Source organism: Malania oleifera, unplaced genomic scaffold (assembly GCF_029873635.1).
Source record: "Malania oleifera isolate guangnan ecotype guangnan unplaced genomic scaffold, ASM2987363v1 ctg670, whole genome shotgun sequence".
Lineage (NCBI taxonomy): Eukaryota > Viridiplantae > Streptophyta > Magnoliopsida > Santalales > Ximeniaceae > Malania > Malania oleifera.
The window spans coordinates 1-26,590 of NW_026652137.1; the positions used below are offsets into that span (position 1 = coordinate 1).

The following is a 26,590-nucleotide window of genomic DNA, read 5'->3' on the forward strand; positions in this document are numbered from 1 at the left end:
TTAAAAACCTTCTTACTCTTCCAAGCTTGGAAAGAGGAGGATGAGTTTCGGAAACACTGAGTGTGCTTCTTATAGGGAGAGAGGTCTCTTGTTTGAGGGGAAAAATATGAATGGCATGTAGAATCAGTCAATCTAACTGGGGGGGGCAAAAATTGGTCCATGTCAGGCTTAAGGGAAGAATCTAACAACTAGGTTCAGGATCAGGGACAGATAAAAATTTCAATTAGGGCAGATTCTGTGATGGAGTTCATTGAGGCAAAGTTTACCTCCTCCATTAATAAAATTGGGGGGACAAAAGATCCAGTTACAAAGCCATTTAAGAGGGGGCAGGGGTTCGAGGGGGGGGAAGGAACAGGTCAGGGAGCAACATAGCCAAACGATTAGAAATGATCGGTTGATTGCAATCACAATTTGGAAAAAAAGAAAAGAAAGTTTCATAACACACTTTCAGGCATTTCATGCATTACACAGAACAAAGTGCAACATATTATATCATGCAACATTGGGGCCTACATAATCCCCATGTTCTGGTTGTTCATAATCAAACCACCTTGCATGGGCATTGCCATTCCCCACAAGCATCAATTCATTCACACTTGTACTTTGTCACCTTATCTCAGCAATCTGGTTTTTTCTTCCTCAAAAAATTAAAAAAAATATTAAAAAAAAAAAAATAAAAAATAAAAAAAAGAAAAAAGAGAAGAAAGAAAAGAAGGGGGTGGGGGCAACTGGGCCCAGGTACCAATCGATCATCTAAACCCCTGAGACTGGGCAAAAAACTTAGCCCAGGTCTTAGTTAAGTTCTTCTTGTTCAAAAAACTGGGGGCAATCGACCCTAGTCCAAAATTTTAGCATAATTTTGAAGCTGGGGGCATCTGCCATTGGACAAATTTATGGGTTCGCATTGGCTCTTTGGGATTCCTATACCCGAGCATTTATCGACAATTCATTTGGCTTCTCGAAATTCTATTACCCGAGATTCATCATCCAATTCAAAAGTTATCTAGTTCTCGGGATCGTATACCCGAGCATTCATCTCAATTTCAAAATTTTCATCTGGTCTCAGGGATCATATACCAGAATCATCATTCATTCAAAATTTAATCTGGTTCTCGAAAGATCTTATAACCCGAGCATTCATCATCAATTCAAATTTTTATCATGCATGCTCTGGGAGTTCCTATACCCGAGCATTCATCTTCAGTTAGACATTCAGCAGCCATCTCGAGATCCTACACTTGAGTAGTCTATTAGAATGCTGCAGCAGATCCCATAACTTGAGTATGACTTCTAAGGTCATTGGGATCATACACTAAGGCCATGATCTTTCCTCAAATTTCTTGCTAACGGTATCAACACCCAAGCGCATATTGAACCATTGTCCAGAATTCCATCCAGAAAATCATTAGATTCTCATAATCCTACATTTTAGAAGTTCTCGCGAAATCCTACAACAGAAGACCCTCGAGATTCTATCACGCCTCGAGCCAATTAGCAAACATCTCGGGATCCCTAAACATCTAGAGAAGTCCTCGAGGTTCTTACACTCGAACGATCCAACAACAACTCGACAAAACTCTCAAGAATCCCTACATATGGAAAGAAGTCCCTCGAGATCCTACACTCCGACAATCACAGCCAAACTCACAGAATCCTACGATCTGAGAAGTCTACCCGAGAATCCTCTACACATCGCGGCAATTCAACAAGACTCTCAGTAATCCTACATCTGAGAGTCCTCGATGACCTACACTCAAGCTATTAAGCAACTCTTAGAATCACATACATCTGAGTACGTCCTTAAGATCCTACACACGTCGAGAACAATCAATATAACTCTTAGATTCGCTACATCTAAGGAAGTCCTCGCGATCCTACACGGTTCGAACAATTAGCACACTTCCTCGAGATCCGACATTGTAGAAGGTCCTGAGATCCGCACACTCGGATCGAATCGAAATTAGACTTTAGATCCTTACCAGAAATTCCTCGAGATCCTAACCAGCCATTTCCGAGTTCAACCCCCTCCGTGCGACTATAGCTCGGGTTCCACAACCTGGTGCGAGTCCGCCCCCTCTCCGTGAACTATAGCTTGGGTTTCACTACATCCGTGGCGAGTGCGCACTCTGTTAACTATAGCATCGTTCCTCACGCGGTTTGCGAGTCACTCCTCTCTGACCTATAGCCTCGGGTTTCGCTACAACCCGGTAGCAAGTCTCCATCCTTCCCGTGACTATAGTCTTTCGGCTTCCTACACCAGATGCGAGTCCACACGTCATCTTCCGTGACCTAATAAAATTGTGGTTTTCCTACAACACCTGGTGGCGAGTCCACCTCATACTGTAGATCGGGAATCATAACAACTCCTGATTGAATCATCTCTAGTGAAGTAACCTCTATCCAACCTAATAATGCGGGATCTTACACCTGATGATTTATTCTGCCATGTATAAACCCATTTTTTCAAAGGACTCGGATTCTAGTACACCATGATACTCATAATCCTTACAACTTGAGTTGATCATCCCTAGTTGGCAGAAATAAACACTCTTGTTAACCTGATAAAGTCCACTTGGGTAGTTTTGATGCTTGGCAAAAATAGATGTCCTTTATCTGCTTACAATTACAAGGCTTTTTGGCGATACAAAACGTAGAGAGTTTCTACCGTTACATTGAACAACGCAAGCCTACACAGAGGGGGCTATCTGTAAGATATCCTATTTTTGGCCATAACTGCAAGATAGAACAAGAGGTCTAATTCTTATTTTCATTATTTATAGAGACGCTTATTTTATTACTATTTTATTATCACTTTATTTTTATAAGTCTGTATTATTTATTATTATGATTTTATTATCACTATTATTTTTTTTACTATTCCTTATTAGTCTTATTTATTATTATTATTATTTATTATTATTATTATTATTGTCTATTATATATTATTTTAATTGATATAATCCTTTATTATTTTTACTTTTACTATATTATTTATTATTTATTATTAAATTATTATTTATTAATTATTATTATACTTATGATTTTAATTATTATTATTCTTATAATATTATTACGATTACTATTTTCATCCATTGATACGCATAATATAAGAGAAAAGAAAAAAAAGAAAATAAATAAAAAGGAGTTTTTTTTATAAGGGTTTTTTAGGAATTTTTTTATATATTGGGGGGCGCACGAGCATAAAGGAGGAACGGAAAAAAAAAAGAAAAAAACTTCCCTCTTTCCCTTTTGGCTCCTCTTTCTACACGCACACATCCGCACTATAACCCCTCCCTCTTTCCAGCCTTGCTCATTCTTGCTGTTTCCCGATCTCCCTTCTCTCGCTGAACTCTGCTCCAATACCCGAGCCCCTCTTTCCCATTCTGTCGCTCTTCCCTGATCATTCCGCTTTCTCTCGCACTGACAGCCACCGTGAGCCCACTCTTCCTATCGCGACCACAAGCACACTACACCATAAACAAGCAGCAACCCGCATACATACCCCACAGCCTCTCCATATTCATTCTCACATCACGAACACGGCTTTCTGCTACATACCCTCCTTCTTAAGACCCTTGCCACTCTCCTGGCTGCCGCCTTCGCTAGCCCTCCTCCACAGTCGCTCTTCAACCCGGCGGGCCATCCCCTGCTGCACCGTTCTTCCCCAGGCTGCCTCAACAACAACCCTATGAAAACCACTGAGCCCGCTTGCGGCGAGTTCCACTTCCAGTACGCTGTCACACCGAGAAAGCCGCACCACCACCTCCTCCCTTCTCCATACTTGCTCTAGCGGCACGACTGATAGCCCGACTGGCGTGTGCTGTCATCCGTCGCATCTCCACTCCGCTGCTTCGCCCATCTGCCGCTAGGCCACAGCACTCTCAGTAACTCAGAACCTGAACAACACCTCGTACGGCCGCCGTTCGCGCCTGGGACCTGCGATCTCACTCTCGTCGCGTCGCCGGAGTTCATACCCGAGTCCTAAGACGCACCTCTAGTCCACGCCCTCTGTAAATCCCTGCCGTTGCCAGTCCTCATCTCACAGGAAATACACACACACCCACAGTGAACTCAGCCACACACACACTCACACATTTACATATTTTAATTTGATTGATAGTGTGATTTATGTTTTTATATTGATTATATCATGATGTTATTCGTATATATTAATCGTTTTGATGTTAGTATTGGACATGTTATTATGAGTATATTATTACTAAAAATTGACAAACTCGTTTGTATTTAATTCGTAACATTATTATAATTGTTCCTATATTTACTATTAGTATATATTATAATTATGGTATGTTATTATTATATTATTATATTTTGTTGTAGATTATTATTAGTTATATATTATTAATTATTAATCTACTATTTATATTAATTGTGTTAGTATTATATATAATTTATTGTAGTATTCTATTAACTTCTATTGTAACCCCAATTAGATATTTGGATATTTGTGATATTTTGTTGGTTTTGGGTTTTGATTCTTGATTCTTGATCTTTCACATGTTTAAGTTTCTATTTGTTGTTTGTTGTCTATTATGCCTGTGGTATTTTTTATTTATGTATTGTGTTGTATATATGGCATGTGTATTATAGGGTTTTAATTGTGTTTTTCAGCATTGTTATTGTACATTAATTGTAATGCCTCTCTTATTTCCAGCATTATTTATTACTTATACATATTGGCCATATTATATTTAGGGTTTTGATTGGTTTCGCATGTTTATTAATTATTTTTAGGATTTAATTGCCTCTATATAGAGATGGTTTTATTAATTTTAGGGTTAAGAGTGTTTTTCTATAATTGTTTATCACATTTCAACTTTAGGGTTTCATATGTTTCCAAATTATCGGTACATATTTTTTTAGATTTGATTTATTTCATTTATTGCACGTTTGATTATTTTCATATTATTGTATATTATTGCGGGTTTGATTGATATTGTCAAATATTATTTTAGGGTTTTGTCTAATTCATAATTTCGTCTTAGTTGTTTCCATGTTTGTTTATATTATTTTTAACTTTAGGGTTTGATTTGTTATCATATTCTTAAATGTTTCCTTTATTGTTACATAGGGTTTTGCGTGTATGTTAAGTTTTTGATTATTTCTAGTTAGAGGTTTGCATGTTTTGTTCAGATATATTATTATCATATTGTATAGGTGAAATTATGATATATATTATGTATTATTAGTCTAGTAGTATAATTATGGTAGAGTATTAATATTTACAATGTTATGATTTATGATATATATTAAAGTGGTATTATAATATCGTATTGGGTATTATGTGTTATTAATTTATGAGATATATGTGTGTTATTATTTAGTTTGTATTATTTACAAGGCAATGTAATTATCATGAGTAAATATAGTTAGGGCGATGATTTTCAAATATTTATGGATATTTCAACTAATATCCTATGTTTGATATTTTAGTAATTGAGTATAATCCATTATTTCCTAATATTTGGTAATTATTTGAGTAAGTAATTTTTGTTGTGGGTATATCTCTATGCATTTTACTGTTGGGGTATGAGCCTTCGGTCTCACCTTACCTTAAGTTCTGAGGGATATATATGTATATATTGCCTTTAGTTATTTATTTATTGTTTCCATGTGTATTTATAAACTCATAAAAGGAGTAACTTAAAGACTTTTTAAATTAACCTTAGGTGATAATTTTTAAATTATTAGGTATCGTTCCGTAAGAAAGGACACGTAGGGGGTGCTCGTACCCTTCCTCTCGGGTAGACCGAACTCCCGATCCCAGTCATAGTAAATGTAGGCCGATTCTATTACCCCTAAACAGGGTAGTAATCATGTGTTCTAACCACACTAAAAGGTTAGTGGCGACTCCGACATTCCCTTATTTTCCCCTGAAAATTAAAATTTATTTTTATTTCGCCGCCCGGGGCACCTGCGCTCCCGGGACGTCGCGACAGCCGTTACTAATAAATATCAGTGACGATTTTGGGTTATTAATGATGGCTTGAAATCATCACTAATAACCTTATTTTTTGTAGTGGATATTATGTTAATGCGATTGTTTTATTTGTATTTTCCAGCAATGTGTCTTTAGGTGACTTTAGCATTTAGTCACAAGATCTAAGATGCTCCCCTAATGACATTGCATTGAATTCTTGTCAAAGGTTTCTATAATATTATTAAAATACCCTTGATTTGGATATTCAATAATTATTGCCATGCCTTTTTCCCCTCCTTTTACTTCATAACTTCCATCTTTAGTGAATTATTTTCCTTCCATCTTTAGTGAATTATTTTCTTGGCAATAATTGTTTGACTCCAATGATACTTTCTACTAGAGATAAAGTTGGAAAATCAACTCACACATTGTACATGTTAATTTTCATTTCTTCCTTTTTGAAGTACCTATTAATTTCAATTTGCAGTTGAATGTCAAGATCAAACTACATGAAGAACTAGTTCTCAATAGTTTTAGAATATATTTTTTTTTCAATTCTTTTGTACTATACGTGGCTTTGTAATAGAAATAAATATAAATATTAATGATGATATTTCATGTTAAAATTTGTAAACACTATTATTAGGAATGGAAATTCAAATTCTTTCCTATCTTAAATAACACTTTTAGGAAGCTGACATTTGATGTTGCTTCATAAAAGTGCAATTTAATAGACTTGTCGATCATTTTTATTAGGCTCGTATAGAGCATATATGAGGAATAACAAAAGATGCTTTTATGTTTGAAAGTCGTTTGTACTCTCCACCACATTGCTCTTTATAAGAACCATGTGCGGCCAACGTGCATATAATTTAATATTGGTCATTTTTTTACCTTTCTCTTTTGGATGTTTGTGTTTTACTTTTGTCTCTACTATCATAATTGTATGGATGAAATTATCTTAAAAAAAAAAATTAGACACTAGTTTATCTTAATTTGGACCGTATAGTATGGGGAAAAGACTCTTAAAAAAAAGAAAAATAAAAATATATATACAATCTAATATGCATTATCATGAAAAAAAATTTGAATAATGGATTAAATAATCATGGAATATTATATTTATATATACTTACTCCAGTATTTGAATTAGTTATTTTCTATTTAAGTTTCAAAATTTTTTTTTTCTTAATTAACACAGACTATTAAAAGTTTTTTGGCAAATATCATTGAGTAAAATAGAAATAATTTTTTCCTATGCTTGAAAAGACCTTAGATCTAGGTTTTTATGGATTTGAAAAAAAAATATAATGTAAATTATATTAAAATTTTTCTAAATTCACTCAAATTTAAACTTAAAAACCAAAATCCATGCTGCGTTTAAGTTTTATTCGATTTATAAAATAGAATAAGATAATCTCAATGAAATAAAAATTGCGTAGGGATATAATAATAAATCTTGTAATAATTAAAATAATTTCATCCAAACATACGTGAAATAGAATTATAAGTGATATTCTTATGAAGAAATTTAGAATATTAATTGCAATTTATCAATTAAGCCATCATTTATCATATTTTTAATACATCATAACATAAGCTCTAACAATTGAGGGTGTACTCAATCACCACATTAAACATACGAAGCAAAGGCAACATCAATATTTTGATGTTTTTATTTAAGCTACTAGATATTGATAGTAATCAAAACATTGGAAACCAATCTTGGTTATATTGATAGTAATCAAAACATTGGAAACCAATCTTGGTTAGGGTCTCCGGTCACTGGGTACATAATTATTTGGTGGAGACTTGGATTAGACCCTCTCACATCCATCACCAATCCGATGTATAGGTTTAAAATAGTGCCATCATTTCTAAATATCCATCGTTCACGAGATGATGCAGAACTACAACTTGCAATATTGACGATAGTGAGATCTTTAGATTGATTTTCGTAGTAAGAAAGGCAAAGGTCTCGATTTTGATTAGGTCTTATTGAGCGATCCGGATAAAGAGCCCATTGTTGTTCGGCCTTTTGGTCACCACACTGCATTTCCATTTGCTTGCATGCAAAGATCTAGAAACCCAACAATGGTACTCACAAAAGGATTTGTATCATTGGTCGCGAGCCAACCTTGACGAGAGGAATAATTATTGACCTGCACAGTGAGCGTAGCATCACTATTTCCTGACTCTGCACTTAAAACAAGTGACGATTTGGGATTTATGATGGTTCCGTTGGTCCAAATTTCCCAATGGGTAGCTTCAGTTACGGCACTATTACAATCGTATATCATGACATAACTTCCTGCACTATACCCATAAGTAGTCAAGCACTTGCCTTTAGATCGAATAGTCCCATCTTTTTTCACGATCCACAATTGATTCTCGTCTGCATTGGATTTACACGGCCACAAAATTATCGAGTCGCCATTGTCGTAAAACCCACCCTTCACGTCTGCACACAACCCATTTCGACCCGCAATGCGCACTGTGAGCTCTTCTTCTCTGCAAGTTTGATCATTATATGCATCCACAACAGGCCTTATGAGAAGGGAAGATTGAGTTGTTGGTGGTTTTTCACATGTGTACAACATGATCCCCATGGTGGCAACTAGCTCAGGCATCACATTGCTCACTGTGAAATGCATATAATCAGCTCTCTGTAAATCAACTTCTGGAAAGGACCCATCTTCGTCGGAGTGTTGAATGCTTTGAGAGAGGCGATCCCAACGGTGCACGAGGCGGACCACTGCACCATTTGGGACAACGGTCTCTTGGCGTTCGGGCCTAATGACTTGGGTTACTTGTTGCTCGATATATCGAAACCTCATTGCCTCTTAAATCATCAAAATGCTAACTAAAAGAGAACGAGCCACATCTCTTTGGTTCCCCACCCCCCCTCCCCGCGCCGGACCTATGGAACAACGTGGTGATGGATGAATCCAATGGTTGGATTCCCAATCCAGGATTAAGTTGGTCAAGACTAGTCAAACCAGCAACCCTTAAGAGGTCAGCATAATTGCCACCATACGCGAGAACATGTTGATTTGTGTCTGTGAAAAGATTGGCGAATGCAAGTTCGGGAGCATCTCGAAAAAAGTAGGAATCGCCTCCAATTCGATAACCCACCACGTACATAGTTGCGACATCTATGGCCAATGTAACAATATCCTCGGCATTGTTTGAAAGTTCAACCAAGAGAAACCGTTCGTTGTCAAGCACTGTGAGTAGGTTTCGAAGTACTGGGATTCCATATCTCATATCACCTGGATTTGCCACTCGATCTCGAATGGATCTCAAGAACTGCTTGTAGTCATTTTTTGTGACAATACCGCTGGTGGTGAATCTCACCGTGGGATAATCAGCGAGTACTACTGCGTTGAATTGGTGGTCTTGAGCTCCTTCTCTCGGGGAAATTAGAGCTGAATCCGCCATGGCTGCTGCACTGCTCAAGGAAAGCCATGACACAAACACCAACACCACAATCCAGGGCACCACCATTTTTCTCGAGAGAACACCCATATATCATCAATCAATGGGAAAGGCCAGTACTTCTCGCTACCGCTGATTCCCAAGCCCACGCCTATGCGTGTTATATTTAGAGGTGCAAGGGGCACGTGGATGCATGCATTGCATGAAGGTGCCACCTCCACCAGATGTGTGTACTCGATTATCACCAAACACAATAAAAAGTAAAAACTTTATGATCTGGGGAGCTGAGTCCTATTAATGGAATTAAAAAAATTGGATCGTGTTTGCAATTATTGTGTTTTGTTTATGCGGAAGCCAGCTCACCATGTCCAATTCGATTGATTCTTTTTTTTAATTTCTTTCTTCTTTCTTTCTAAAAGCTCATGGTTGTTATTATATGAATAACACAATAAAAAAGTGACTATATGTTTGGAAGAGGCCTTTAATTGAATTTGAATTTGTATAAATTTAGATTTTATATAATATAAATTTATATTAAAATTTATTAAAATGTATTTAAATTTAGATTTAAGACTCAAAATTCTTGTTTCTAAATGCAACTTTAATCATTTCTTATTTCTAATCATTTTTTTTATATAATTTAAGTTTGAGACTTTAAATGAAACTTAAGTATTGAAAATTTGAAATGGTTGATTGAATTTTTAGGCTTGTTGTAAAAATTAAAAAAGTACTAAAAAAAACGAAAGAAGTTTAAAATTTAAATTCCTCTAAAAACTAGTAAATCCTTTATCATGTAGGTTGCACATAGTACTTAAGAAAATATTAAGACATTTAGTTGTGAAAAATATTTTCTATTTTCATTCTTTTTTATTTTCTAAAAAACTATAAGAACTTTAGCTTACTTTTTAATTTTGGAGGATTGCTATTAAAAAGGTAAAACAAAAAATAAAAAATAAAGCATTTGCTTATATATGCAGAATACTTTTTTTATTCTTTTATTTCAAATAATTAGAAAAAAGATAAGTTATTTCAAAAATTTTTAAAAATTATATAAAGTAATATTTGGGGATGTTTGATTTGGAGACTTGATTTTTGATATGTGCATGTGGATTTGAGATAAACTTAATGCGTAATCCATACAAATTAAAGCTTAAGAATTGAATTATATGCTCTTCTAAGATTTAAAAAATTTTAAAATAACAAAAAAATGTTTTCTAACTATTGTTGAAGATTAAACTTGATGGTGGGATGGTGGCAGCAAAACTTGATCGGCAGCTGCTCCACCAACCCGCCCAATATTGTTGAATTTTATGAACTGCAGGTAACCTACTCCACCTACCAACCAATTTCGTTGAAATTAATATCCACCTACCATTCATCCTTTGCTATAAATAGATGTATGTGTGTGTGTAATGTAACATGTGGTGTAGAGAGAGACATTAACCAGTGAGAAGAAGTGTTTGTGTAATTTGAATTCCTCTGTAATTTTTTTAGATTGAAATCAATTAAGTGTTTATTGTGCAAATTGAGCATAATCCTCACTAAGTTTCAATCACAACCAGTGATTGAGTGAATCCCCTCCACCCATCAGTGGTATCAAAGCTTTAGGTTTGCCGGAATTCACCAAACAGAGGCTAACAGAGGGGAAATTCGAACTTTTCCCAAATTTGAAGTTACTCTAAATCCAAAATTGAGCATACTATTGTGAAATTCGTGTCGAGATGAGTTTAGCGGTGAAAATTGTACTTCGAACGGAATTCGAGAGCCCCTACACGTGCTTCCATGCGCCACCAGCGAATTCAACGTCAACGACACCTGCCTCACGCACCAGCGAGACTATTTACCAATGACGTCACATGCCGCATGCACCTTCACGCATCTTCTCCACCCGACTGACATGTTCCGACCCAGAAATCCCGATTATTTTACTTCACATCATAAATTTTATATACCCTATTAAATACACAAAAAATGAGAAACAAAAACAAAAAACAAAAAAAAAAACAAAATGGGAAGGCAGTTCTCAGCCTATTTTCGGGTCTTCGGGCCAATCTCCATTGCCTACACACACACACAACCCAAAGTTTAAGTTGGTGTTTGCTTAATAAAATACTTTCGAGCTCATGGGAGCTAGCCCCCCCTACTCAACTACTTTATGCAATGACCACCCGACCCTACCCTCTGCAGCTAATGGGCTGCATCCAATCCTTGCCCAAAATCCCCAAAAAAATGGTGAATTGAGATTTGAAAGCAGGGTGGATGAGGAAAATCAAGGAATTCAGATATTTATTTTTAGCTTATAAATAGAAAGATAGAAAAAGGGGACCAAGGAGAGATAAAAAGAAAAAAACTACTATAGTTTCAAAAGGGGTGAATGGAAAATTAGAGAGCGCTAAGAGTGATAGGTTTTACTTGGGAAAATTTTTGTCGAAATTTCGGCAACATGCCATTTGTAAATCAGACATTTTCTCATAAAACCTATACCAGATAGGTTCAAACAAACAATTCATAATTTATTTTTAGGCACACAAGAACCTATATCCACTACCAGTATGTAATTCTCATCAGCTGCATCCGCCATGTAGGAGACATTCTAAACTAAGCATGCAATCAAGTAGCAATCAACAAATGATACAAAAGATAAACTATCCATTAGAAGATATACTCATTTATCGCATAATGAGTAGTAGGAATTTAGTGCTTTTCATATGAAGGTATATGGGCATAAAAGATAAAAATCATAAGAGCATTTAATGTATATATATATATATATTCATGAAGAGAAATGCTCCCCCTGAGTTATGCACTTATTCAATTTATGTTTTTTCATTTTCTAATTAATTAGCCAAGTGTTTAGATTTTTCGTGATTTAATCTTGGCTAAACATGATTAGGCTTAGAGGACCAAAGATTCACATGCAATACTTCTTCAGGGTCATAAGCCAATGTTTGCTTCTTTACTTATGAATTTCAATATATGATAGAGGCGCAAGTTCAAATGGCTTTTCTTTCTTAATATTCATGCATAAGTTTCTTAGTTATTGCTATTTCATATGTGTTGAAACTTATGACCATCATATTAGCCATTTAACTTATTTCTAAGGATATGAAGTTCTACAGGATATGACTTTATGTTTTAAGAGCTTATGAGGCGAAAAAGAATAAATTAAATACTCTTAAGGATTAAAATTTATGTTAATTTCGAAAAGTATTCCTTTGAGTGGACAAGATTCAAGATATTCATGTGGAATTGAATATGTCTAACTGCTTAGGAAAAGAGTGTATGAATTTATTTGAATGAAGTACTTTTTGGATATTTCTTATTTTCCACAAATGGAGGGTATCCTCTGAAGATGATCATAAATTAGAGCAAGGATACAGACTATTGGAAGGATAAATCTCTACGGGATATGATCGTAGTATGGTAGAGATTTTCTATGGAGGAGATAGTGAACCAAGATTAGAAGATTTTTATATTTTAAGCTTAAAGGAAATATTTGATTTGACTAATAATATTTGATGAATTTAGGGTATCATGATATAAGGCAAGACAAATTTCGAAAAGCTCAATTCTGTGTAATGGACAAAGGTATGCTTAACCTTGTGATTTTCATGTTAGCATGAGTTAAACATTTTGAATTAAATACCAGACAAAGATGTCACGTCCATTTGGAAATGGATATAGATTCTTAGTATAACAAGATAGTGTTAAGTGAGTGCATAAACTAAGATTTTCATTTTAAGCAAAAACCACTTCCCAAACTTACAGTCATCACAACTCCCTAAACCTAAACCTAGGATCTAAAGAAGCATTAAATAATTAAGTAATATTAATTTAAATCCATTTTTCCTTAGGACTTACTGGGTTTTCTTTCATGAGGCATTGAATATACATAAAATATTATGCTTATTTATTTTGTTTTTGCTCAATGAGGCATGAAAATTTTGATGACTACGGGATTTATAAAATGAACCATTTTTAAACGATTTACTTCTTTTAACTCCTAAGGGTTTATTTGAAGAATACTTCCCATCTTTGGATTTGAAAATCATTTCATAACTATCTTCACTCTTTCTTTCTAAGCAGATGATTTTCAAGACATTCTTAATCTTTTCCTTCTCAAGGATAACATGATATTCCTTCAATTTTTCTAATTGTTTAGCTATCCTTTCATTTTCTTTTTTAAAAGATACCTTCATCTTATTCACCCTAACTAGAAACTTATTCATTTTCAATAAAGGATTTTCCAGTTTTTCACATGAAGACATGCTTTCATTTATTAATTCATCACATGATTCATCAAAAGAATTAACACAATAATTTTCACATGAATCATTACATGCAACAACAACAGTATTTTCAAAAGGAATACCAAATGATTCATCATACAATATATTGCAATATTTCTCACAAGAACCATCACGTGCGTCAATTACAAGATTATCACAATATTCAATAGATGATTCAGCACATGTAGCAATAGAGCATTCAACACATGAATTGTCAAACGAGCTAGAGTGAGAATCATATACCTCATGTTCTATTGATGCACTATCCCTATCACTTACCACTCCCTGATCATCTGAACATAACATCTCTGGAGTGATGGTTTCCTTTCCTTGGGTCTCTCCATAACTCTTTTCTAGCTCAACCTATATCTCCCTCGCATTTGTACATGCCATAATCTCAAGCGAAATATTAGAGTCTAAAGCACAATATAACATGACCATGGCATGTGAATTTGCATGCAACAAATTAATATCATTTTCTACTGGCATACAAATTCCTTTGACAATCACCTACCAGGACCTCTAGTCTATTGATTTTATAAATATGCTCATTCTAATTTTCCAGACAGTGTAATCAACACCACAAAATAATGGAGGACTGTAAGGTGATCGTCCCTCTCCGAATGGGGATACACCAAATTGAGCCATTGTGATCTTTTTGCAAAAACGTTTAAATCTAGTGCAACGAGACTCTTATACCAATTGTTAGCTTTGGTGTATTCCCAATAGGGGGGTGAATTGGAATTTAAAACTTTTTCCTAGGTTTGACCTAAATAGCAGCAGTACATTCACAACCTAGGTTCTGCCTATATAGTTCCAAATGCGCAGATAAATATAACGTGTTGAAATTAAAATCATGTGCAGCATTCACCAACTATAACATACACGTGCAGGAATGTAAATTGCAAAAATATAAACAGTGCACACACAATATGTTATCGAGGTTCGACCAATACTGCCTATGTCCCCGCCTTGACTACAGCAGCACAAGGATTTCACTAATGCTCACTTAACGGGTGAAGCGGCACTGGTTACAACCAGGTCAATTCACGGGGCTAACCTCAACTAACACGCTTTACCAAGATGGTATACCTAACTTTCCTAATCGGGTCTAAGTTAGTCCGAGACTCTTCAATAGGGCTAGTCTCCCTCATTAGGCCCACGCCTCGAATACAACAGATGTAAAATTTTACGTACAACTAAACTCTTCTTACATAAGCAGATATGTACCACTACACACAATATAATCAATGCACCTTAATGATGTAAGAACTATAAGTTCGGTGCTTTATATGTGCAATCAACACTCAAGGTTATGTCTATAAACAATCAAGCGCAAGAGTATATCAAACAAGCTATTCTTTGAAAAACAGATAAACTAAATCTCAATGTCACATTAGGGTTCCAAGGGATTTAGCAATAATATTCAAACAAATTCAAAAATATTTTTCTCAATGTAGCAAGCACAAGAGTTGTTTGAAAACAAGCTTTGAAAATTATTTTTGCACACAAAAATATAGGCTTAGGTAACTTGCAATGAAAATGCAAGAACCACAACCTTCCAAGTCTTCCCACACAAGATTTATCAAGTTAAATCAGTGGAAGAACATGATGCTTCAACTCTCAATAAAATCAAACAATCAATATAATCAAATGAGAGTAGTAGCAAGTATGAATGAAGCACAAGCATATAAAATATACTCATAACACTTGCAAGATCAAGAAGGGTGATGTGTATAAGTGTTTTGGAATATTATAGGCTAAAGAAGGATTTTTTGAATTTGAAAGAGCTTGGCTCTAATCAATTTTGCTAATCCTTGCTAATTGTTGCAAATGAACATTTATTTATTGGCAAGGAAGGATTTTTAACCGTTGGGGACATGAAGGGTATTATTAGGGTTGTTTTAAAACGCATTAGAAAAAATTAACCCTATTTAAAAACTTTAACTGGGGTAAAAAAATTTTCCAACTCGAGAGCACCGGTCGATCGAACTTGAGGTTCGGTTGACTAGGTGACAACATTCGATCGACCATGGAGAAAATGAACTGAGTTGTTGGTCGACCATCTGAGGAGATTTGAAAGTGATTTTCCAATTTAGCGCAGTTCGGTCAACCGGGACACTTTGAACTATGAAGTTTGGTCAACGAGGGCGTTGGGGCATCTCCTGAGGACCTTCGGTCGACCAGGGCGTTGAAGTACTTTCCTGGTCAGTCGACCGAAAGGTCATAGTGTTGACTAGTGGAAGTTCGATCGACCAGCATAATTGAACTGGTTTGGTTCAGTCGACCGAGCCATGATCAAACTGTTGACCCAGGTTGGTTTGGTCAACTGTGAGAAATTATGCTTTTAAGTTTGGTCGACCGAACATGTACTTTTCATACATTTCGGTTCTAAGTCCCTTATACCTTAACCTTATTCATATGAGCATATATAAAAGAAGATAGGGCATATTTTTATAAATTATAGGGAGTTCAAAAGTCAATCTAGGTCTTCTTTTAAGACACCGAAAAAATTCAGCATCAGTCGACCTCCCTAAGGTTTTTCTAAGGTCTTTAGCTTGTAGTTCCTATATGCATGATATGCATTAAATATTACAAACCTTTTTCCTATTTACTATTACAAAACCGAATTGAATGATAATATAAATTACAACATCAACTAATCTTCAGGGTCTTTAGGCTTCAAGCTTTCACTTGCCATTAAATGTAAACTTGCCAATAAGAACCTGCGCACAAACTTGAAAGTCATCAAATACAAAGAGTATTTGCTATTATCAAAACTAGGAATGATCTATAGGGTCAACAACATCAATAAAAAAGGGTAAGACAAAAAAGATATAAATACGAATGGCAAAGAGCAATCATAAGCAAGTATCAGTAACATGCTAAAAAAGATATGCAAAAATTCTAAAACGCATGTAAAACAACAACAAACAACCAAAACTAGTACCCAAAGCTATGTTTAATATAGATTCAGATTGGTTAAATAAAAATAAATCTAAGTGTCTCCAGCATCTGCATCATCATCAGACTCTTCATCTACTTCGTCACCATCGTCAGACTCAGCTTCCATTGGAGCCTTTCCAAGTGAAGAGGAAGTGTCAGTCACATGTTGCTCAATCCAGCCAAGTCTCTGGTCTAGAGAAGTATAGTTCACCTGAAGAGAGTTGTAATTAGCACGCATTTTGTACTCACTCGAAAAATGAGTAGCTCGGAAGCTATCTCAAGTATAAAAGTTATGTCGTGTAATTTTCAGTCCAAAGGTTAGACTGTCTTCTTAGGGAATGCAGTTTAATATTAAATTCTACATTTTTCCAATTGAAATTAAAAAGTTACTGAATTCAGTTCAGATTCAGGATTTTCAAGATTGTTTGAGATTTCTTTTGACAAATTAAATGAACACACGAATTAAACCCTAATCTTAGCATGCACTGAATTAATTAAATAACAAGAACGGAAACCCTACATCTAATCAAGAAGACATCGAAACATGCGTTAAACTTCAGAATAGAAAAATCGGTAACTTTAACAAATAATTAAAACACGCAATGATAAAACTCACACAAACACAAACACGAACGATAAAAACTGAACCTTTAACGAAAATCAAGAACTTGAACCAAAATCAAAATTTAAAGGCAACCAAGAACTCGAACAAAAATTTAATGCCTTTACAACTTAAACAATAACTTGACACAATAAAAATACGGAATTTAATAAGATGGACCCTAAAAAAGAAAACAATTTTTTTTTCTTTTTGTATTTTATTCTTTTTTTTTTGTTATTTTAGAACCAAACTAGACTTTAATAGACTAATTAAATAAATTGAAGCTTTAATTAAATCTATCGCAAAATTAATTGAGAAAATAAATAAATAAATAAACTGCAACAATAATAAAATACTTTAAATAATATTCAAAATTTAAATCTTTCAATAAACCTCAATAATAAAAAATAACAATAGTTAACTAATAATAAAAAAAGGAAAAGAAGAGGAAGAGAGAGAGAGAAAGAGAGAGAGAGAGAGAGAGAGAAGAGAAGAAAGAGGGATGTTGCTGTTGGCTTGAGTTGTGGTGGCCTCAGGTGGTGGTTGTGCAGCCGCAGTGGTTCGGATGGGTGGTCGCCAGCAGCTGCAGCAGAGGTGGCTGTGGTGGGTATAGGAGGCTTGTGTGTTTGGGTCTGTGGTATTTGGAAGCAACTGCAGCAGTGGAGCAGCCTCTTGGGATGGTGGTTTGGTGTTCGGGTTTGCAGTAGAGGAAGGTGGAGCTTCTCAGGATGGTGGTCTGGTGGACTCAGCAGACAGTAGCTAGGCGTGGCTTTCTCCTTCAGTAGTAGCAGAGATGGCTTCCTCCTTCAGTAGCAACCACGACTTGAGCACAACAACAAGGAAGTGGAGGGTCTCAGTTGGGGACTTTTAGCAGAAGAACAGAGAGAGTTAGAGGAAGAGGGAGAGCAGCAGTGCTATGGCTGTTCATTGACAACAATAAGGGAAGTGGGGAAGGGAAGAAGAGAGAGAGAAGAGAAGAGGATAGGGGAGAAAGGAAGGAGGAAGAGAGAGTTTGAGAGAAGGAGAGGCAAAACGAGAGAGTAAGAGAGGGAAAAAGAGGCAGGGAAGGGTAAGAGAGAGTAAGAAGGGAATGAGAGGAGAGCCCCGGGGGCTTTCCAAAATAAGATGGAAAAAGAGAGTTAAATAGGGAGGGGGTGGCTACCCTATGACCTGGCACACAGATTACCCAGCCCGACTGCATGGCCGGGTCATATCAAAGGTAATGTATTTTTTTTCTTTTTCTTTCTTCTTTCTTCTTTTTATTCCTTTACAAACGAAGCCAATCTTGAGCTCCATGGAGCCCGTTCTCTTGAAGCTTGAAACACGAAAGTTGTAGATAATCTTTTCATCTTTCTCCAAAATTTTGAATCGTCTCAATCGAAGCTCAGACAGAAACTTTATGCGTGAATTACGAACTAGTGCCGGTTTTAGCTCCCGATAATTTTTATGTGATAAAAGAATTTCAAAAATTCATAAATTGCTCAAAAACACCCAGAGATTATAAATAGGACACTTTGTTAAAATATTGAGAGTAATTAGGAATTTAATTAAAAATATAAGCCTTAATGCCCGAATTAAAATGTCTAATTACATAGTTTAAGCACGTAATCACACCCCCCAACTAACATTTTGCTAGTTTCTAGAAAATAACGTGAATGAATTTCAGGGGTAGTATCCACAAGTACTAACTCCAGCAAACATGTAATTAATGTTTATGCAACACAGTCATACCGTTTTACATACAGGAATATAATTGAATTTCACACAAGCTCGTTCATATTCAATCCACACAACTCCGAAGCACGTCATTCATGCAAGTTTCATCGTTATATAGCATTTAAGAACATTATACTCACATGAAGTTAACCAACGGTACAATTCAGAGTTAATGTGATCATATAAGTTTGAGTATAAACCAGTAAAATCTCGAGGTGTATGCTGTGTGTGACTCATTACATCTAGGATACCAGTGAACACCTATAGAATGATCATTTTGAGTCTGTCTAACTGGTATACCCTCAAAGACGCTCAAAAGGAATGGGTTCACTCGTCATATGTGAGGAGGAGTGACGTGATTAAACATCCCACATATTGAAAGGAACAAACGCTTAGTATATGGAGTGGATTAGTTTGAGAAGGATCTAGCCTATTTATGAGGTGTCGGGTCCTTCACCCTAACATCTTCTTACCTACTCGATATGTCCGACCGAGACCACCCTCGATCAACTTATTCACAAACTTGGCGTGAATACATCTAAGGCATTAAACGGTTGAAGAATCTTCATATGTGGAGAACATGTGTCGTGTCTTTGACTTTTTTGTTGTGGTTTTTCTGTGGAGCAGGCATTAGCATTTCATTTCATGTGCATTTCTATTTTTTATTCTTTTTTCTGCTCATTTTTCATTTTCTATCTTTTCTTGATCAATTAGGACAATCATTATGCTTTTTTTGTTGTCTTCATACCATCAATGGGAATTAAGCTCGAACAGTGGTCCATGAACTAAGTCTATTTCTAGGGGTGGTTCAGCCTTCACATCTTGAGTAGGCTACAAGACCTAGGTTTCTATCTCCCCACTAGGTGTCGCCTCTAGGCTAGCAAATAAAAAACAGAGACTAGTGTACAAAGAATTATCCAGAAGGAAAGAGAACTGAGTTCCATGAACTCTGATTTGATGTTAACACTCAAAAGGATGATAAATAGCTTAAGGATATCTCTCAAGGTTTCATAGTCACCACGAGTGTTCTCTCAGTGCTCACAAGGAACCCTAGGTGCAATGAATCACGTGAATGTATCTATTCAGCCTTGTGAGATGTCGTGTAAATACCAAAGATTATATAACTAGATTAACATGAGTGTACTACCAATCAATTTTTCATGGAGTTATAAAGTCATATAAAGAGAAACTATGCATAAATGACTCAAGTGTGTAATTCTTAGGTTATATGCAAGTATGTGAAGAATATAAGTCAATGTTAATCATGACATAGTCATGTAATTCTTCAATGCTCTTTCTTTCTTCTTTCTAAAATTTTTTTTGTTTTTTATTTTTTTTAATTTTTTCTCAAATTAATATATAAAACCTAGAAAGTATACATGCACAGTGTCACATGCAAATGCTCACCCCCCTAGCTAAAGTGGAACATTGTTCTCAATGTGAAAGCATATGAGAAATAGAAAAGCAATGCATGGGAGAAATAGGGCGTACCTAGGTGGAGAAGTAATGAAAAATGAAAATTGAACTACAAGAAAATGTACCTGAAAATTAATTAAAAATGAAATAAGGTAAAATAAAATGAAAAGAAGGGAAAGAAAAACATCATAGTTGTCTGGCGGAGGCTCTGGAGGAATTTCATCTCGTGGGTGCAACTCTATACATTGAACCAGCGGGTCTCCAAATTTGAACCGCTACAATGAATCAGTCTTCATGCTTGCATGAAAGTCGGCCTTTAATGAATTAATACTCGTCAAAATACTATACAATACGTGTGTAGATTGACTTTCTTGTTTTAACAAGAAAGGGTCTTTATTCAGCATATTTTTCAGGAAATTTACTTCTTTATGAACTGGTGTTTGAGGAAACGTTGTTTGAACAGTTACCTTTAGTTCTTTAGAAGCATTAGCATTAAAAGTTTTACCTGGTTCCTTGAAAGTTAAATATTCACCATTCTGCTCACCCTCTTTATCAGGTGTACCAATCATCTTACCACTGCAAGAATCTGTTTCAGCATTGGGCTCCTCGACAATTATTCCAGTCGGGAGTGACGGTTCCACGACTGCCAAGCTCTGAGGATAAGGTACCACAGGTTGGTACTCCTTATTAATATCAGTCTCCTCATTAACTAACTATTTCACTTCTAGGCCTGCTTCCTCTGGTTTTTCTTTGACTTCATCTGTTTCAGCAGTAACTTTAGGTGTCGGGACAACTGGTTGTCTGACGATGAGCATCTCAGGTTGGGGAACTTCTTTCTCGCTTCTCGAAGTATTGGCGGCCTTCGCTGTCTCAAGAGAAACATTATGTATTTGTCGTTGTTGCTGGTAGTATTCTTGAGGACTAGGCTGAGGTTCCACGAGCAATTCCTCTTTTTCTAAGATATCAAACTATGTGCTCATCGCATCAATGATGTCCTTCAATTCATTATATTGATTGAATTGAATCTGCATGAACTGCTGGAACATATTCGCCATCTGGGTCGTGCTATCATTAGGAAATCCTAACGGCGCACAGCTCTAAGGGATATGTTGTGGCTGATATTGAGGCGGAAGAGTGTTTGGGTAGTATGTTGGCTCATATGTAACTCCACTACTGATTGTGCTGATAGGGTGTACTGTCATGGGTGCTTGATTGTATATTGTATTCCAATGTGGGACACTTTCAGCTAGGTAATCAAAGAATGATAGTACCTTATCCGGATCCTCGCTGAAGGGTTCTCCATTGCACATGATTTGGACAAAATGCTTGTAATTAGGGGTAAGAGTAGTATAAAAACAATTAACTAACCTCCACGATTCAAACCCGTGATGTGGACAAGTACTTAGCAGATCCTTGAATCTCTCCCAGCAAGCCCGAGAAGTCTCATCACCTTTTTGCATAAACTGAATAATTTATTCCTACAAAAATTCAGTTCTTTTGTGAGGGGCAAAACATATGCAGAAATTCACGCTCCCTATCAGCCTAATTAGTAATAAAGTGGGGTCTCAAGGAATTAAATCACATTTGTGTTCCATCCTTCAAAGAGGCAAGAAATAAACGCAGTCTAGTAAAATTCATCAGTTCTAGCACAAAATAAAAAATATTGCAAGTGAACTCAAACTCTGACAGGTGTCGATAAGGGCACTCAAATTCCGTCCCATAGAAGTGAGGTAGCCATGACGTCCTCCCACGTTGTATCATGAAATCAAGTTTTTCAGTAGGTAAAACAACGAAAGATGGTGCAGTGGTGTATTAAAGCTGCAAAAAGTCCATAAGCGTGCGTGGTGCAGTTGCAACCATATTTATTTGTTTATTTTTTCAAAACTCAATTTTTTTCTTTTTTTGTTTTCTTCTTTATTTTTTTTCTTTTTCACGAGACTAATTAAAATGACAGTAAAAACACTAATTTGAGACTAAGACTGACATTCCTCGGCAACGGCACCAAAAACTTCACTCACTCAAAAAATGAGTAGCTCGGAAGCTATCCCAAGTATAGGAGTTACGTCATGTAATATTCAGTCCAGAGGCTAGACTGTCTCCTCAGGGAATGCAGTTTAATATCAAATTTTGCATTTTTCTAATCGAAATTAAAAAGTTATTGAACTCATTCAGATTTGGGATTTTTAAGATTGTTTGTGATTTCTTTTGACAAATTAAATGAAGGCATGAATTAAACCCTAATCCTAGCATGTACTGAATTAAACAACAAGAACGAAAACCCTACGTCTAATCAGGCAGACATCAAAACATGCGTTAAACTTCAAAATAGAAAAGACAGTATCTTTAACACATGATTAAAACACGCAATAATGAAACTCACACAAACACAAACGCGAATGATAAAAATTGAACCTTTAACAAAAATCAAGAACTTGAACCAAAATCAAAATTTAAAATTTGACGCCTTAACAACTTGAACAATAATAAAACACAATAAAATACGAAAATTAATAAGATGGACCCTAAACTAAATCGAGCTTCAATCAAGAATTAAATTTTAAAAAAGAAAGACAACTAATTTAATTTCAAAAAATGAGAACAATTTTTTTCTTTTTGTATTTTATTCTTTTTTTTTTTTTGGTTATTTTAGAACCAAACCAGACCTTACTAGACTAATTAAATAAATCGAAGCATTAATTAAATCTATCGCAAAATTAATTGAGAAAATAAATAAATAAATAAACTACAACAATAATAAAATTCTTTAAATAATATTCAAAATTTAAATCTTTCAATAAACCTCAATAATAAAAATAAAAAAAAGTTAACTAATAATAAAAATGGAAAAGAGGAGAGAGAGAGTGAGAGAGAGGGATGTTGCTGTCGGCTTGAGTAGTGCCGGCCTCGGGTGGTGGTTGTGCAGCAGCAGTGGTTCAGATGGGTGGTCGGCAACAGTTGCAGCGGAGGTGGCTGTAGAGAGCATGGGAGGCTCGTGTGTTTGGGTCTGTGCTATTTGGCAGCAGCTACAGTAGTTGAGCAGCTTCTCAGGATGGTGGTTTGGTGTTCGGGTTTGCAGCAGAAGAATGTGGAGCTTCTCGGGATGGTGGTCTGCTGGACTCAGCAGACCATAGCTGGGCATGGCTTTCTACTTCAGCACTAGCAAAGATGGCTTCCTCCTTCAGCAGCAGCCATGACTTCAGCACAATAGCAAGGAAGGGGAGGGTCTCGGCTGGGGACTTTCAGCAGCAGAACAGAGAGGGCTAGAGGAAGAGGGAGAGCATCAGTGCTGTGGTTGTTCACGAACAGTAAGAAAGGAAGCAGGGAAGGGAAAAAGAGAGAGAGAAGAGAAGAGGATAGGGGAGAAAGGAAGGAGGAAGAGAGATTTTGAGAGAAGGAGAGGCAGGGAATGAGAGAGTAGGAGAGGGCAAAAGAGGCAGGGAAGGGTAAGGGAGAGTGAGAAGGGAACGGGAGGAGAGCCCCAGGGGCTAACCAGAACAAGAGGCAAAGAGAGAGTTAAATAGGGAGGGAGTGGCTGCCCTATTATGTCAATAGAAGTAAATGTATATTGGCGTAAAATAACTTAACCAAGTTGGGGTTGTATCCCTTAGCTAGATATGTGACAAATTTTTTCCATCCAAGGGTCTTAAACATAGGTAATATTTTAGGAAAATCAGTGTCAAAGAAGGTGGTATCCAGAATCTTACCGAAAATTGGTTTTGTTGAGTGAAGATGAGTTTAGTATAGTTGCTTGGCGTGTGCAGATACCAACCATTGTTGTTGACTTTTTTAGTCCATCTCCTGTTTTGATTATGAAAAGCAATGGTATCTCATCTGTGTGCTTAGTGTATGAACAGGTCTACCTTTCTAAACCATAGATAACAAATGAGAAAATGGAAGCCGAGAAGCAATTAAGGAGCACTTATTTCGGCGCATTCCATGAAATTGCAGAGAGCAAAAGCATGAAGTTTTCATTTACTTTAAATTGTATTTTTATATTTATCATTCGAGTCTGTAATAATAGTATATCAGTCTGTAATAATTAATGCATGTCATGCATGGTAGGGACTATAAGCTCAAGACCATAGATGGACCTTAAGGATGGTCAACCGACGCTAGATTTTTGGGACAAATTAAAAAGCTCAAAGATCATAGAATGACTATAGGAATCCCCCCAAGCAGTAAGGTTAATATCTTACATTAACAGGGATTTAATTTGAATTTTTATTTGGGCCAAAAATGATTTTTGAACTGTTTTGGTCGACCAAAGCTTGGCAGGGTAAATGCCTTGGTCAATCGAACTAGGTTGAAGTCAACTATTGACTTTGCTCGGTCGACCAAACCCAAACCTTCATAGAAGCCTCGGTCAACCGAACCTCCCAAGGGTCAAAAGTTTGACTAGTTGGTCGACCGATCATAAAATGTATACCAACGCCTTGGTCGACTGAACAGACACATGGGAAGTCCCAACGCTCAGGTCGACCGAACCTCTAGGTTCAAAAGGAGTTGGTCAGCTAAAGTATATGAACTCTGGTCAATCGAACTGAGTTTGGTCAACGAAACCTCGGAGGGTTCAGAATCGCCTTTGGACGGTCGACCAAACCCGTAGTTCAAAAATCCCTTAGTCGACCGAACTTAAAGAGATGGTCAACTAAACCTTAAAAATGGTTCACTGATCGTCTTGGGTTTTCAAAATTTTACCGAGTTTAAATTGGGTTATTTTTAATTAAACTGACTTAATATTTTTTCAAAATACCAAGTGTATCCCCAACGGCTATAATTTTTCCTTATTTTATATTTAGGGCTTCATTTGCAAAATTAAGGTGTGATTAGGGTTTTGAGATTAGCCAAAATTTTTCTGAAAATATTTTCGGCCAAAAATCATTTATACTCCCATATCTCTCCAAATCCATTGCCAAAATCCACTCCTTATACTCATTAGTCATTTATTTTGAGTGAGATTGTTTTTACATACTCATTACACAAGCTCACACTCTCCTATATTCATATTTGGTTGTGCATTTATTTTTGGAGAGTTGCTTAAGATTTTTCCCATAATATTTCATTCATAAATATTTGATTGGAAAAACCCATTACTCGGCTTAAGATCTTGCATCCTCACTGCAAGATTCATAAGCTTGCTTTGTGCTTTCACATTAGTATCTTTAGCAAGCTTAAACACTATTATCTTTTGTGCTTTACATTTGAAAAACATTATTGTGATATTTTGTTAGGGTGATAGAGAGCTTGTGATTAATCACATAACAAACATATTGGCTTGACATCAAAAGCCTCACTCTCACATACACACATTGATATACATTCTGTTGAGAGTTGACACATTGGTTAACAAAATCTCACTTGAGCTTAATATCCTATCATATGTGAGTGCATTATTAGTGTAAGAAGTATATTTGTTTGAATTGGTGTATTCCCAAGAGGGGGGGGGGTGAATTGGAATTTAAAACTTTTTCTCCTAGGTTGATCTATTCAACAACAGTATATACACAACCTAGGGACTTGTCTGTGCAATTTCCGAATGCGAGATAATAGTGATGTGAAGATTAAATCAAACGCATCATTCACGCAATAATATATACGTGCGGTAAATATAAAATGCGGAAATACAAATGAACACACGATATGTTATTGGGGTTCGACCAACTGTGCCTACGTCCCCGCCTCTAGCTCGCAAGCCGGAGGATTCCACTAATAACTCACTTAAGGGTGGAGCGGCACCGTTTACAACTAGGTCAAACTAACACAGGGCTGACCTCAACCTTAACCAGGTCAATTAGCGGGGTTGACCTCAACCTACACGCCTTAACAGGACGACGCACCTAGCTTTCCTAACCGGGTCTAAGCCAATCCGGGACTATTCCAGGGCTAGTCTCCCTCTTCAGGCCCGTGCCTGGAATATACAAGAAATGTGTATATAATCAGATGATACAGAGATGATGCTTTCGTATAAAGCAAATATGTACCCAAATGCACGCAATAACATACACCACAATATGATTCAATATGTAAGCTCAATGTGGTCTAAATGGTTCAACTCTCAAAGGTATTTTCTATCAGTGTAATCAATATGTGAGAGTGTCAAACAAGCAATCTTTGTATCACAAGATATTCAACAAATAAGTTCACACAAAGATGTCAAGTCTCAAGCATATCAATAAGCAAGATATCTTAAGCATGTAAGTATTAAATTGATGTATATGCTTGGTTTGCAAAAGATGTGTAATC

The 26,590-nt window shown here is 36.1% G+C and overlaps 1 pseudogene; it reads right to left on the reverse strand.

The window, feature by feature from the left end:
- Window positions 1-7,685: 7,685 nt before the first annotated feature.
- Window positions 7,686-9,448, reverse strand: LOC131147227 (ricin-like; annotated as a pseudogene).
- Between the last annotated feature and the right edge of the window lie 17,142 nt (window positions 9,449-26,590).